At 40.5% G+C, this 15645-nt stretch overlaps 1 protein-coding gene and 1 long non-coding RNA gene across 13 annotated transcripts in view; one reads left to right on the forward strand and one right to left on the reverse strand.

Annotated features, from left to right (window-relative positions):
- The window catches only part of kiaa1217 (KIAA1217 ortholog), a 121004-nt gene that overhangs the window by 74814 nt on the left and 30545 nt on the right, over positions 1-15645 (reverse strand). The gene's annotated exons all lie outside the window — the stretch shown is intronic.
- On the forward strand, positions 8355-15285 carry LOC146511485 (uncharacterized). Its single transcript, XR_014876211.1, has 2 exons — positions 8355-8475; positions 8514-15285. It is a non-coding gene; the product is annotated as an uncharacterized LOC146511485 (long non-coding RNA).

Below are 15645 nucleotides of genomic sequence, written 5' to 3' on the forward strand. Positions count from 1 at the left end.
TAATCAAAAATCGAGTAGAGCAGTACCATGTCCTTTGCTCGGAGCACATGTAGCAGTGTACGCAGCACATCTGAGTAAATATTGGCGTCTTTGGTACATTCCATGCTAGTTTGCAGAAGTTACATTGCTGGAGATTAGGGCTACACGATTATGGCCAAAATGATCATCTCGATAACCATATCAGATCTCAGATTAGTCACTGATTTTAGTGGGAAAAGAAGATTTTTATCGCACTTTCAGAACACTGCTTTCTACGGAGCCCCTCTGATGACATGGTCCAAAAAATAAATACATTGTGGCCACAAAATACTTCGTGCCCTCGAAATAGTATAACGTGCCCATGAAATACTTATTTGTGGCCACGAAATACTATTTCGAGGGTATAATGCTAATAGATTTTATTGTCAACCAACTGCAAGAGCCTGGGAAGGATCACCGTTATTGGTCAAGTGTTTCGTGCCCATAAATAGTATTTTGTGGCCACAATTTATTTATATTTTGGACCATGTCATCAGAGGGGCTCCGTACCTTTCACATCTCCATATCTGTGCAAATCCGTGTTAGCAAAGGAAGCAATCTGCAGCAAGGTGCAAAGACCAAAGAGACCAAAAAATTCATTTGGTGACTCCAAGCTATTGTCAGAATGATATCAAGTGTTTTCCTGATTCTCCTATTTTGGCAACCTTATAGTATATTAACACAACACACTGCCAAGTTATGGGAAACAAATGCTTACATAAACACTTCCTAAAAGCTCTGAACCGAAATTCCATCATGGGAAATATGTCAGAATTTAAACTCCCTAAAAACTCGTATCTAACACCAAAACTCTGGTAAGGTTTGGGTCTGAACTTTGCAAAGACACAACAAAAATGTCCCAGTTAACAGGTGAGTTCACTTGACATCAATCAGATTATTAACCCGAGGCATGCAGGTTTACAAAGTGAAAGAAATCTGAGACTAACCTGTGAACAAAGAAGTGAGAGACAGACAAAAGGCGATGACTGATGGAAATGCTGGGCCACCAGCTGGGTTAGTCAGTCAGGTCAGGCTCTCTTCCTCTCCCACCTGAGTCTACATCTGGCCATCCCTCCATCCCTACCTCTCATACATTCTCTCTGTTACGTAACTCTTTCAAATCACAGCAAGTGCAGCCCAGGAAACAATAACAGTAAATGCATGTTTTTTGTTGTCACAGAAATGTGATTCCTAATCAGGTTTATCGAGTAATAAAAAGCATTTAGCTTAATTGAGTTTGCCCCATAAGTGCACTTTTGTGCCTTCTGGTGCGAGACACGAATTACCGACTTCATAAAATGCATTTATAATGTCTAAGAATAATGAGACTAAAATATTTATCAGATGTTTTATGTAATGTCACAATAAAAATGAACAAATAAGTATTCCCTATAAGCAAGGGCTTTAAAGCTAGCATTGTTGCAGCAAAATATTTAACATGCAAAGCATGTCTGCAAGGAATTTAGAGATAAAGCAGCCCTAAAGATATAAGTAATTTGCCTATCCATAAAAGCACTCTTTCTTGGTACTCTGGAAAATGTTTCAACGATGAATAATTGATGATTGCTGGTTACGCATCACATTAACTGCTGGCTGTCTCACTGTGAACTGTGGGCCTCAATCAGCAACTTTGCATACCCTTGTTGACTTCCTATTTATGAGAACGCTCCCCGTCTGCCTGTCAAAGGATTTTATGGGATCACAAAACAGCAAACAAACGTGTTATGATGCAGCACTAAGAATTAATATTCTGCCTCTGAGAAGATAAAACGACAGCGCAGAGAAAACAAAAGAATTATTGCTTTCTCATCTCAACTGTGGCAGTTTTGCAGCTCCGTATGGTCACAGTGTGAAGATACATGATAAACCTGTGCACGTGCAAACGCACAAAGTGGAAACCAAACCGCTTTTGGTATGCTGACTTCACTTTTACTCTAACTTTACCACCACTTGCTTGTGATGAACAACTGGGAGCAGTCAAACACAGAAGAGGATGGTTTAATGCAACAGGGCTAGACGCACACACACACACTGTGTATACATCACCATCCAGGAACATGACACAAACCATCTTTCCTGACACTATACACCTGTGGATTTGTTTGTCTTGAAACTGTTGTTGTTCAAAGGCGGGTAAAAAGAGACGACTTCACACCAGAACTCCAAAACTTTCTTTGCATGCAAAAACACACTCTACTGCATTTCCAAAACAGTCACATCTGAATCCTGTCCTTGTTTCACTGCCAGTTGTATAACAGCACGATGGCTCCTGTTTGTCCTGCCTTACATTGTCTTTTTCGTCCAGTCTCTCTGGTCATAAGAAATCAAATCTTATATAACATGGGATGTGAGATAAGGGTTTCTGATGCCTATCAAAGCCATCTACATTTTTCTGCTGGGCGGCTTGCAAAGCCGTTGGTCAGGACGGATCAAGACAAATGGCCATTCGGCTAGGCGTAATTCTAGGAGACAATCGTTGTCAGGAAGCAGCTTCAACAAATAATGGCTATGAACAATTGACTTGTGCAGAATGAAAATAATGAAAAGTTTGCACTGAATCACTGAATGTTTAATTTGTTTCCACTTCTTAAACCCCTGACAACACATTAACCTTTTTTTGATTAGATTCCTGAACTGGAATGTCTTAGTTCGGAGTTTAGATAAAAATAAAATGTGAAAAAATGTGGAGAAATCGACTGTCTCAGAATTCTTCCCAGTTTTCTGTGAAATATTAAACCTCCAGCTGTTAGCACCCGTTCAGCAGAAATCCCCTCATCCTCTGCCTGCAAGCTCAGGCTGAAATGCTGCGTCAGTCTCATGATAGCTTTAGCTGCCTAGCTGAAAAACACGCTTGCCTCACCAATGGCTTCATCACACAGCCAAACTGTATTATTCCCTTTTTGTAAAAATCCCCAGATTTAAATATGGGTGGGGGAGGAGCGCACTTGATCCCTTATTCAATGTTTCTAGTGTTTAATACTGTAAGAATGTACCAAAGATGCTCAGAGGCACAGGGCTGCTGTCAAACCCATCTCAGCGTTTCATATTTAGGGGGAAAGAAACTTGGCGAGAAGTGAAGTTTTTAGTCACACTGTAATTGAACAAGCTGTGCTAGCAGGGATAAAATGAATAAATGTCACATCGTGCACTTTGACAAAACAGCATGGGAGAAGTGAAACTCTAGTGTGGGGAAAAATAAATCAAGTTCAACTTGAAATCCTATTAGCTGTACAGCTGAGGGCACTACTGTACATGCCAGGAGCTACTGAGCAGCAGGAGTATGTGAAGCAGAAGACACTTTCACCTAAGTCAAAGATTCAAGTGCTGTAAGATGTAATTATGTGGCGTGATAGGAAACCTGAATCAAAAGGAAAAGATGGCGTGTGCCATTTTTGACCAGGAAGTCTGTTTTATTTCCAGCCAAAAAAAAGTTCAATTTAAAATTCAATGCACGAGGCATAAATCTCTTCTCTTTTAGCAGAAACAAATATAATATGATCCTTTTCTACGTATTCCTCGTGCCGTGTAAAGAACAGACATGCTACTTCTACATTTAATATTAATATCAAAAGACCAAAGAAAGCTGGATGCAAAAATATACTTAGCTGCCGTGTTAGAGGAAACAAAAATCAAGTAAAATGACATGTCAGACACACAATTCAGGACAAAATGATAGAAGCAGTAGTCTGTGTTATGAATCTATTCTTTTAATTTTCTTATATTAACCGAAAACCAGTTTATAATTCAGGGTTCATGGGTTAGCGTCCTCTTAATGGCTTCAGAACAGAAAGAACATGTACAGCCACTGTGCTAAATGTGGTTGATTGGGACCCTGCTGAGGAGATGGCAGTTAGATCACATCTGTTTTGCAGGAAAAGTGGTACATTTGAAAATTGGCTCAATTATTTTTGGTTAACGCACAGTTAGGCTGCACATACGGAGCTAGTGCCTGTCTGAGTCCAGTGGTCGTTTTAGACAATATTCTCTCATCAGTGCTGTTGCCTTTAAAGGTACTGGATAGGTAAGGAATATGTTTAAAATAATAGCTAAAAGCAATCCACAAGTATGTCTCACACATCTATGTATTGTGTCGAAGAGATGTCAACTGCAATTAAAATGGGTTCTTACTGAAGCTTTGTGTAATAGATGGTATAGCGAGTCACTGCCATGTTTCATTACATTGTTGAAGGATGCTTCTCTTATCTTCTTGACTTCAGTAAAAACTATTTTAACTAATGTCTGTCTTGTAATAATAGCTTAAAAACGGAGAAAATGATTAATGTAGCTCTATACCCTCATTATGAAGTTAATTTTGTAGTATAAATTAATAGGCAGAGGTTTCTGACACGACGTTATGCATAAATTGCTCAAGAGTTGTCCGCTTGTTGGTTGTGAAAGAATATTGATCGCTTCTCAACTGGCTGGCAAATAACTCAAAGCGGTTGATAGATGACAATGAGGGTGTCGCACTAAAACCCTCTTTAGGATTGCTTTGGTTGCTAATAGGTTGTCGTGATCAACTGTTGTTTTCATTGGAAAGGCTAACTTGTCTGCAAATGCTCACCAACCGCTAACCAAACGATAGTGAAAACCTGAAAATGTGTGACACCAAGCACTTTTGCCTCCAAAGTAAAAGTTATGCCAACACTTTTCAAAAGATTTAACAGTCTCTGTTTCCAGTATATGGAATATGGAATAAGGCTACACTCACACAAACTGTCATCATGACTGTCACACGTCCACAATGGTGGAGAAGTTAGCGTGTGGTTAGCATGACTGGAAAACCTCAACAGAAAGCTACTCTTGCCACCTCTTGTGCAAACACAGTGGGTGAGAGAGACAGTGGGTTGTCCCATTTCCAGCATGAAGAGGAAGACGAGAGAGGTCCGATTCCCATTTAACTGTATTCAATAACAACAATGGATGAATAAAGCAGGGATTATAAGTCCACCAGGGTCCCACGGATGTCAAATTCGCCATCAGACAGTAAATGTGAGGATACGTGTCTGCCTGAATGTTGACTAATTTACATTTAATTTTCATTACTATGCACCAACTACGCCTGTGCCCAGGCGGCACACTGTAAGTGGGCTTCAAAGAAGTATAACAGGAATGATTACTCTCTCTGTCCGTGTCCATAACAGAGTTTAATCCAGGCTTTAGCTCTCTGTAAATAATTAAACAATATTAGTTCAATGGTGAAAATGGCTTTAAGTAACTGTAGTTTCCTTTATATTTGATTAAGTTATTTTTAGCTTCTTTATTACCTTTTGGTGCTTTTTTGAATGTTTAATAATTTTACTTGCAGGTTATATGTTAGCTTAACAGTAGCGTTATTTTGTTAAAAATCCCTCATGCTTATACGCTCAGTGTTCAGCTTGCAGCAACAACACAATGAGCATTTCAAAACCATCTACAAAACGGTTAACCAGGGTGTACCGGACCATCTATCCATCCATCCATCTTTTCAGTTTTTACTTAACCATTCATCCAACTTAGGGTCACATGACTGGAGCCAATCCAAGCATAAAGCGCCCCGTGAACATGGCTGACACAAAGAAGCAGAAAACCACTCACTGCTAATCTACCACCACAATCTCGAATCAAACATTGGATGTACTTCTTGTTTACTGGACAGCTACATCAAAACTTTCTGGTAAAACACTGCCCCTTGGTGGTTCAAACTTTAGGTAGAAATGTCAAATTATTAAATTATGCAGACAAAAACTAACTCTAACTACAAGCAGCCACTGTACTTTAGTGCTTTGGTGAATGGGAACAGTGTGAGAAACAAACATAATTCTCTACTGTTTCACCTCATTTATAATGCATGATTACTCTGGCTTTAAACCCTCAGTGGTGCTGTGATGAGCCAAGGTCAACTCTATATCCACACTCTATACTCCAAGTTTTTGATGAACTATTTGATTATCAAAAGCCTGAAGCACCACAACTCATAAACATTTAACGACTGGGGGGGGGGGAAAGCCCCTCTCACTTGACTCCTGGCATTTCACCCCTAAAAGTAAAACCACACACATGCTGCAGGGTTTACGGAGAAACTGAAAAAGTTGGCTTTTGCAAATAAACTGAGGTGGGATTTTAGTAGTGAGAAAACACTGATGGGGGTTGAAATAAATCTCAAGCAGTGGGGATTGCCTGACTTATCAGTTTCACATTCACAGAGAGACTCTGAAAAAGGGGGATTTTTTTCACTCTGAGCAACAGTTGGCTTCACAGAAAACACTTCATGTGTCTCAACTTGCAAACCCAAAGCAAGCTATTGCTGAAAGAGCTGTTTACTCATTCGCTACTCTAACCATTATTTATCATCCATGCAATGAATCCGGTAGAGTACCCATAATTTCCCCCACCAAAAGGGGAAACCTCCATATCAACCACGCAGGTAACTACAACTCTGCGTAAACAAACCTTTTTCATATCGCACCTCACAGCGAGCTTTATTAAATACACGTTGTTACATGTACCTGTATGAACTGTCTCAGAGCTACAACTGTGCTGTGACTAAGAAACGTCCTGTGTGCTGCCAAGAAAATATAGAGAAAACCTTCAAAATACAAAAGCAAAGTTCGAACCAGCTATATCCGCTTTTTCCCCCCGGCTCCAACTTTTTTAATTTCTCCTCTTCATCTGTCTTCCGCTCTCACAGGAACAAGAGAGAGAGAGAAAGGGAGTGATAAAGAGAGAAGACGAGGCCTATACATCAGTGGGATTTAATGCTACCTCATCTTGCTCAGCCCTCGTATCACATGGTGTACAGCATCAATAATTTTTACGAGCCAGCGCCTTCCTGTTGGAACCACACGCTCCCAATCAGGCATCTTGGAACTCATTTTCCATCTTTATTTTCTGCATGTAATTGCATAAAGACATTTAAAAAAGAGCCAGACAGCCAGGATATAATATAACTAGCTGGCTATATGGTGATATTAAAAGACTGGATGCTGGCTGTGTGCTCGGTGGTTTGGCAGCATTTCACTTCTTTGAAATAAATAAACGAAAAGTGAAGAAATGTATAAATTATCTACATCTGATAATTTATAAATTATCATACATGGATAACTATCTGGATCACAAATGAACAAAGTTGAACAGTTCTTTCCTTTTATCTTGTTTATTTGCTGAGCTCTGTGACTGTCGCACCAAATATGATATCTTCACAGTCTTCTGTCACTTTTAGTGCAGGAAACTGGAACAGAAGAGTGCACTTCTGAGGCACTAAAAGCTGCTGTTGCAGTAAAGGGGCACAGACGACGACAGGGTAAAGTCAAAAGGGAAAATCCGAAATGACTGTGGCGCTTCAGACATGGATGATGCTTCAGTTTTTGATTTTGTAACTGCCATTTACTGAGCAAAAGGAGGCTTTTATTCCAGCGGGGAAATGGAATTCTGTTAACACGAAGTATCCATTCCCCTTCACAAAGATCAAGGGTCAACTAAAAAATCAAATGCGCCAAGCCAACCCTCTCTGAACTCATGAATAAATAGAGCTCTAACTGACAACCAACCAAAAAATATACTTTCAAGAAAAGACCTTCAATGTATGACCTGATGGAGGATCTCACAGGGCCGCCTGTCTACTGAGCATCTTGGAAGTTTCTGATTTGGTAAGTGGGCTTAGAAATCCTGCTTTATCAAACGCAGACCACACAGAGTGCACAAAGAGGCCAAATGAAACAAACTTGGCAGATACAGAAACTTTGGGGTTTCACTCAAATGTCTGGACACACTTTCAAAACAGTGACTGATTGTTTTTTTTTTTTATGTTTCTGATAAGTGATTTGCATGAGGAGCATTTAACCAGACTAGTGTCAGCTAAAGGTCAGCAGGGCTTAACCCAGAAATTCAGTTTCAGTTTCACTTTCATGTCTGCCTCAGTGTAACATAATGACAGCACTGTCAGTGTCTAAGAGACCGACATTTCAGGGAAGGAAAATTGATTCCCCGATAGAACGACAAATTTCTACATTGGTTAAGGCAGAAGAAGCACAAACGAAACACTGAAACTTAAAAGGGGCTTGAAAGCAACATCATGTTCTAATCTAGCAGCCACATTGGATCCTATGGTACACACAATCTGGTAACTGGTGGTAGATGTATACTTGTTCTTGGTGTTAGTTTGGTGTATACTTTATTCCTTGTATCCCTGTTTATTCCTGCCTCCTTTATGTTTTTCTGTCTGGATTGGTCTTTTTTGTCTCCCTTTCCAGTTGTGACTCTCGTCCTGTTTTATTTCGTTGCCTGTTCTTCTCTGTATCGTGTGTCTTGGTTAACTTCCTCCAGAGTCATTACGTTATTTATCCCCGAGCTGTGTTCCCACCTGTTTTCCATTCAATCATTATCCTGTGTATATATTGTCTCAGTCTTTCTTTGTCCTTTGTTGTGTTCTCTCTCATGTCTTGTGTCCTTCCTCGAAGTGCGAGTTTTCTTGAAAGAGTGACATTACTTCTTGAAAGGGTGTCATTACTTGAAAGTAGTTAATGATTAACTACTTTATCCTGACCTGCCTTATTTTGTGTTAAATGAGAGCTCTGCATTAATGTTGCTTTTGAGTTTATTTCTCATTTCCTGACATTTGCATTTTGGGTCCAACTCCTTCCTGATACACAGCCTGTGCCTGACAGACTTTCTGTGTTAACCCTACAATGGACTGGTGACCTGTCTAAGTTCTACCCTGCCTTTTGCTGCGGGGTACAACACACACTCACAGCTGGGACAGGCTTCAGCTCCCACCCCGACTACCGTGAACTGGACAAGCAGTTAGGAAAACGGATGAGTGTGCACTTTATTTGGCCAGAATAAATGAGGAAATGATGCCAAATCAACATGAAAGTGATACATAGGCATAAAGGCTGGTGGACAATAAATTTGTCTTGTTCAATCTATTCGCAAATAAAATGTTGCTTTATATGTTTTATATTTTAGTTTTTGTAAAAAACAAAAACAAAAAACCCCCACCAGGTTCATTGCTGAGCTTTAAAGGGTTTTTGTGATTTGTAGATTGGTGATATTTCTCAATGCTAAAGAGAGCTTTTTGGGGGAGGGGGGTTTCCTCCTGAATCAAATGTTCATTCCACTTCACTCCAAATGTGCTTTGACTTGACCTCCACAGTCTTGTCATCACTATAAGATCACAGTAAATGGTTACAGCACAAAACTCATTTTTGAGTTTTCACAGCAAAAGCTTGTTTATATATTTCCTTACTGGGTTTTGTTGTTTGTTTTTTTATTGACTGTGTAGCATATCCATTGGCCAAATTAAGTTGTATGTGAGCTTACTATGTGACATGTTAGTAGACTTATTTTCCATTGGTCTCCACATTGGACTGTATATAAAAGATGGCATTTGACATTAGCAATGTGGCCACTTGCATCTTTCTCCGGCTAGAAGTGACGATATTTCAATGACAGGGTTAAGTATTACATCATCAGCTAACAATAGCATCCGTGATGTGTAGCAGACAGCTAAGGGGTAGAGTTACTATGCAAGCACTCTTCTCAAAGAGGCCATTCTTTTAATCATGCATAACTAAGGAGGAACAAAAGGAACAAAAATCAGCTAGTGTACAGTGAGAGGTTTTGTGTGTGTCAGATGTTGCATATTTATTCCTGCTGTAGGTTTTTGTCATTTTGGAATCTCTGGAGACATATTTATAGGGCTGAAGTGGCTGTTTGGGACACTGCAGTTTCCAGCACTTGCATGTTGAGTAATTTTTCAGTCCACAAGATTAGTGCTCATGGCAGATTTATGGTGCAATGGTTGTGTCTGTTTGTGTATGCATTTGCCTATGAAGCACTTACAAAGAGCCTTATGCAATCTATTTGCAAACATACTTGTGCGCAGTCCTTCAAAAGATCAACAGCATGTAGCTCAGCGTAGAGGACGCTGTGCATTAGTCGAGCGATTACTGGTTTAAAAGTGAGCCAGAACAGGGAAAGGCGTGATAGCGGATGTGGCCACAAAGAGACACGCGTGACCGTACAATAATACAAAGAAAAACAACAATCAGACGACCCCCTACATGCAAGCATTTGGCGACAGTGGGAAGGAAAAACTTTTAACAGGAAGAAATCTCCAGCAAAACCAGGCTGAGTGAAGGTCAGGCATCTGCTGAAGCCAGTTGTGGCTCCAAGAGACAGTTTTCACTGTTTTAACACTTGTTTCACCTCCTTCAGTACAAGTTTGCTCTTTTCTGCAGCTGGATGAAACACCAACAGCAGATAAAGCAAAAGTAGCCCACAGACTGGTTGTTTATGAACCTGCCCCCTGGTGGCAGGTGGCAGAAAATACCTACAGCATGTAGACGATAATCTGAAAAGCTGTCTGTACTTAGGACCATTTTCTCACTGTTCTTCAACACCACATGGACATGAGAATGGACACAACAACAGTCCCAGTAAGAAAGGTAATAAAGATATTTCCAAAAAGTATTGAACAGTTTCTTTCAAACATACCTTCAACACAAATCAAAAACAGCTTTGCTTATCTGTACAGCACATGGACATAACATTTATTTAAATAACTCGATCGATTAATGAAACATATTCATGAAAATCCAGTTCCCCTGAACCATCAAGGAAATAAACACAGCAGGAGCTACAGAGACGAAAGTATGAGAACATTTCGCAGTTTTGGCATACAGCGATTTTTGTGCACACTCACTCATGCTCACCCAGACATGCTGAAAACCACACAGACACACTTATGCGCACATACACATTTGCCTGAGGGGCAAAAAGCTGTAAGAGGGGGAGGGGGAGACATATTGATTTCTCTGTCAACTCTTTGATAGAAAACCCTGAGGGAGCCCTTGCATCCGCTTACATCCCTTTAGCTGAGTGAATTAACCACATTTACGCTTTGGGCAAGAACACACAAGCTGAAAAAAAAATCTAATAGTGAGATGTCTACTTTGAAGGAATTTTATGCCCCATTTCCAGTGTTAACTTTGAAGAAACTGTCTGTGTAATCAAGCCAAATGACAGGCCACAGAGGAAAGTACATATGCAAAAGACATGTAGGGCTGATAACCAGTTTGACATCAACAAGTGAAAATGCTGGAACTTGAAGACAGGGCCGGCACGAAAGAGATTAAGGCTTTTGTTTTATCCTTAATCTGACATGCAGTAAAACCCAATCCCCTCTGCTGTCTCTCTATGAGAACCACACCACACAGCCTCCGGAATCAGGAAGAAGCATCGCTGCCCCGAGCTAAACCCCCAAAAGAAAAACACACACCAGACTCAACAGTACACACTCATGAGTTAACACATAACCAAAGCTATTTGTTCTTGCTCAGTGGCCCAATTATTGTCTGCTTTTTTTTTTCTTGACGGATGAGTCACATTTCTTTTTCTGAACACAGACCCCGGGTCCACACACACCATTAACTCACCTACTCCCAGACTGACTCACTGGACTCCTCTTCAGTCACTAGGTACTTATTGACAAGCCAATGACAAAGCTAAGCCGTCTCCCACAGCTGAGAAAACACCAAGGCTTTGTCGCTTCCTCCCTTGCGGCATTTGGAGGAAAAGTTCTTTCAAAACTTTAGTCTCTGCTAATTGACTTCAGTCAATAGAGGCACAAAAGCTCAAACCTTAGTAAAAAATGCTGCCTCCTTTAAATTATGTTGACTTTTATGGTCAGTATTTTAATTTTCTGCTGGTATGCTGCTACTGCTCTCGCTGTGTGGTCTTTTCTCGAATACTACTGAGATAGCGCGGTGCATTTCTTTTTCATACGGTGTAAAAGATTAAACATATTTTCCTCAGTCGTATGCAAATGAATGCAAACAGCAACTCATCATATAAATCCCAGCAATGAAAAATTGTGATTGCTTGATTCAAGGTGGGAGTGCTGGGGGTGGGAGGTGGGGTTGCTTAAAATCAACCCCCTGCTTACTGACATCAATTTGTCAAGTAAATCACAAAAATGTGGATGGCGAAAAAGGTAAATGGAACTCAAACCTCTTTTGGCAGAATGAAACGCAGCTCACAGATCCTCAAGAATGAAAACTAAATATATAAAAAGTCACTTAAACCGATTCCTGAATTCAAATGACATATCTGTTTTACTGGGCCAGTTGTTGTGGTGGTGGGAGCATTTTGTGTTCTCTTGTGTGTCTGATGGTTGTCAAAGAGGAAAAAGTCTGGGACAACTGGTGGCTTTAAGAGTCACGAGAGACTGCAATTACTGTAATCCCCACTTTTGGGTTCAGTTTCAAAGAAATGGATGATTGCATCCCAATTCAGAAACGCATTCCCATCACACAAAACAGTTTCTCCTACAAGGAAGTGAGACAGCCAGTCATAGATACAAACTGTCCCTATTACTCAAGATTATTAACAATTAATGCTTGTGCAAAGCTGTGAAATATACTGAAGGGTGAGCAGAATTACATGCAGAAACATGTAACCCAGTGAATCACGTCCATATGCTACTAACACTGTTGTCAACAGGAAGCAGTCTTAATAATCTCTGACACTTGAAAACAAGCTGAAGCAACTCTTCACATACTGATGTGGTAACACATTTCAAAACCACGTGAGGCAGAAAAACTCAACAAAACCCGAGTGCAGCCCATGTCCGGACTAGCTAAGCAAATGCAGACATAATTTACGACCTTTTATTGACACACTTTCTCAATCGCCAGACGGTGAGGTCATCCAGAATCTGAGCAGTGACTTTTATCTCAAATGCATCTTGAGAACAAATCCTTGCCCGATCGGTCAAAGGATCAAAGGATTTAAATGCTTATTCACAAGCAGCAAAACTTTCAAGTTTCAGAAGAAATACAGAAAAGCGTCTGCGAGGTTTGAAGATAGCAACGACTGATGTGAGTTAGAGAAAGGTTAAGTCATTATCAGCCAAAGTCTTTCCAGACTTTAACCTTTCCATGAAGTTTTATCAACCTCCCAGCTAGCTTTGCACAATAGTTCGGGTTGATGTTCATGGTTAACTCTTTAATTCCAGAAAATAAAAGCATGAAGATGAATGGACTACACTTTTAGAGGATAAATAACAGTAATCTTGCCTTGAAAAGTTGGAATATAAAAATATACCTTCATCTGTTAAGGTAATACAATCTTACTTGGTTTGGTACACTCAGTAAGTAATAATGGTTGATAACAGCGACTGGTGTGTAACTAATTTTTCATGTTTTAGAATTGGTTGTAGGTGTGAATGTGAGCGTGAATGGTTGGTTGTGTCTAAAGCCCTGAGATAGACTGGTGACTTGCCCAGGGTGTCACCCCCTTTCACCCTACAACATCTGGAATAGGACCTAACTCACACTGTGATCATGAGCAGATGGAAGAAAACGGATGGATTGTTCACCACAGTGACCGTTGTTTACTGTAACTGAAGATCACCTCCAAAGTACAGCTTGGTCTAATTAATCCTGGTCTGATTATTCTTTTCTAGTTTTGAATGGCAGAAGACTCGACTGAACTAAACAGACCCCTGACGTCCATCCCACCCTACATCTTTGAGAAGATTTTTTTGCGAGTTAAGCCTTATCATCCAACATCAGAGCCAGACCTCACTAATGCTCTTGTTGCTGCAAATCCTAACAGCCAGGTTCTAAATCTTTTTCAAAGCCTTCTCAAAAGACGGAGGTTTCACAATCACATTCAGGTTTAAAGCCTGGGTGTCAGCTTCCGTTTTTCTGAACTTGGCATACTCGATAAGAAGTAAATCCAATCTATAAATGCACATATAAGATGAGCGACACCTAAAGAAAAAAAAGCGTTTGACAAAATGTTTGATAGTGGTTTGCTGCAGTGTTTTGCACCATCAAGGGAAAGCTGGACTTTAATGTATGCTTGACACTTGTATTACACCGTCCCTGGACAGAAAATGTCAAACGGATTTTGCTTTTTGGTGGAAGCTGCCACAGGATTCATTCACAGGATGAAATTGGGCCCTTTGGTGAGCAGCAGTCAGCTCTGAAACTTTCACACGGCGGAAATGTCACCTGTCATACGGACTTACTGTTTGCCAGCCCTATGTGCATCACTTCTGTTTGACCCTCTGGGTCTGTGCTTTAGCTACCGTCATGCCCTATAACTGCAATTAGCTTGGGAGATCGAGACCTGCTGCAGTCAGAACCCCCTGCATTAACCAGCCTGGCTTGTATAGAGACTATGAATGACTAGGGAACACGAGGAGCTGCCCATTAGATTGCAATGAAAGGGTATTTAATAGTGCTGGCCTACTTAATATCGATTCTTGGGCAGCACACGACTCTATGTAGTGAACAGCAGTTCCATGTCCTGTAAAAATAAAGCGTGATGTATCAAAGGGTAGAGGAATCACTCCACTGTATAGCCAGTTTCTAGAGAGACTGAAGTGCTGATGCACTGGCTTTTCAGTGTAGAACTTCAAAGTTACTGTCCAGAAATGTAGAGTTCTCTCAGCCTTCAAAAAAAAAAAAAGCTTTTTGAAAATGCACAGCGGGACATGGGTGAAATATAGAGAATACACACAGTTAATCTATTCTTTTTCATGGCCTTTTGTGAGTTTATACGTGTGTGTGTGGGGGTGGGTGGGTGGTGATGGTGGCATCTTTCAATAACCGATTCAAATGCTGTCAAAGCTAGACAGGAGAGAAAGGAATGAAGAGGAGAAACAAAAGTGAAGAGGGTGTTGTTGAGACAAAGAAACAAGACAGTGAGCAACAGAAAAATAATGAGTGAGATGGGAAAAAAGCAGAACTGCGCAAGAAGATAAAAAAAAATAATTACTTTAAAAAGTAGAATAATGCTTTCTACGTCCTTCAGCTGAAGGTGTATGGTGTGTTCAGTTTAGATTTTAGGTCTAATTTCCTGCTCCTATCTCTTCTTTTTTTTAAAAAAGTAGCTTAGTTACTTGTATTGGAAGCAAATTAACTGAGTAGAAACTGACCTTAACACTTAAAAAAGGAATCCACTGTGTAGAAAGGCCATTTATTTCTATAACACCACAAAGAGCATCTGGTTTCCAGTACAAACTGCCCCCCTTATAACCTGTCTTTACTGCAGGGAGGGATTCGCACACAGAAACAGCTCCAGACCTGTTGATTTCCCAGCATGCCCTGCTTACATTCCTGACCTCCTTCTGTCACTCTTTTACTTGACTCACCCCTGTTGCCTACATCGACGTCACCCCCCACACTTAAAACCCCCTCGCACTCCTCAACTGCTGCCTCTGACTACAGGCTGAGCAGTCGAGAGTGATTGTCAGTTCGCATTTTAAAAGATAAGGGGAAAAAAAGACCGTTAAAGATAGTAACAGCTTGTATGCACAGAGGACACAAATTTCACCCTCGTGCAATCTTGGTCAAGTTGCCTTTGAGAGTGTGAGGTGACTGTGTCTTGATGAGACATGAAAGTCGCTGCCCTGCAGACCTGTGAATCTAGTGAGAAGGCCAAAAGGGAACGATACTTTGCTCAACCTTCTTGCCTCATTTTTTTCAAAGAAAAATGTGCACCCAACAGAGTTGAACAACACAGTGCGATAGTGAAAAAAGATCCCATAAACAGTTGTTTCTCCCAGCTCAGACAGATCATTACTCAGTGTCCAAAGACAAACCTTTCCCATTTGTTTTGGTGAGACCAATACAT

The sequence above is a fragment of the Neolamprologus multifasciatus genome, chromosome 9 (assembly GCF_963576455.1).
Source record: "Neolamprologus multifasciatus chromosome 9, fNeoMul1.2, whole genome shotgun sequence".
Classification (NCBI taxonomy): Eukaryota; Metazoa; Chordata; class Actinopteri; order Cichliformes; family Cichlidae; genus Neolamprologus; species Neolamprologus multifasciatus.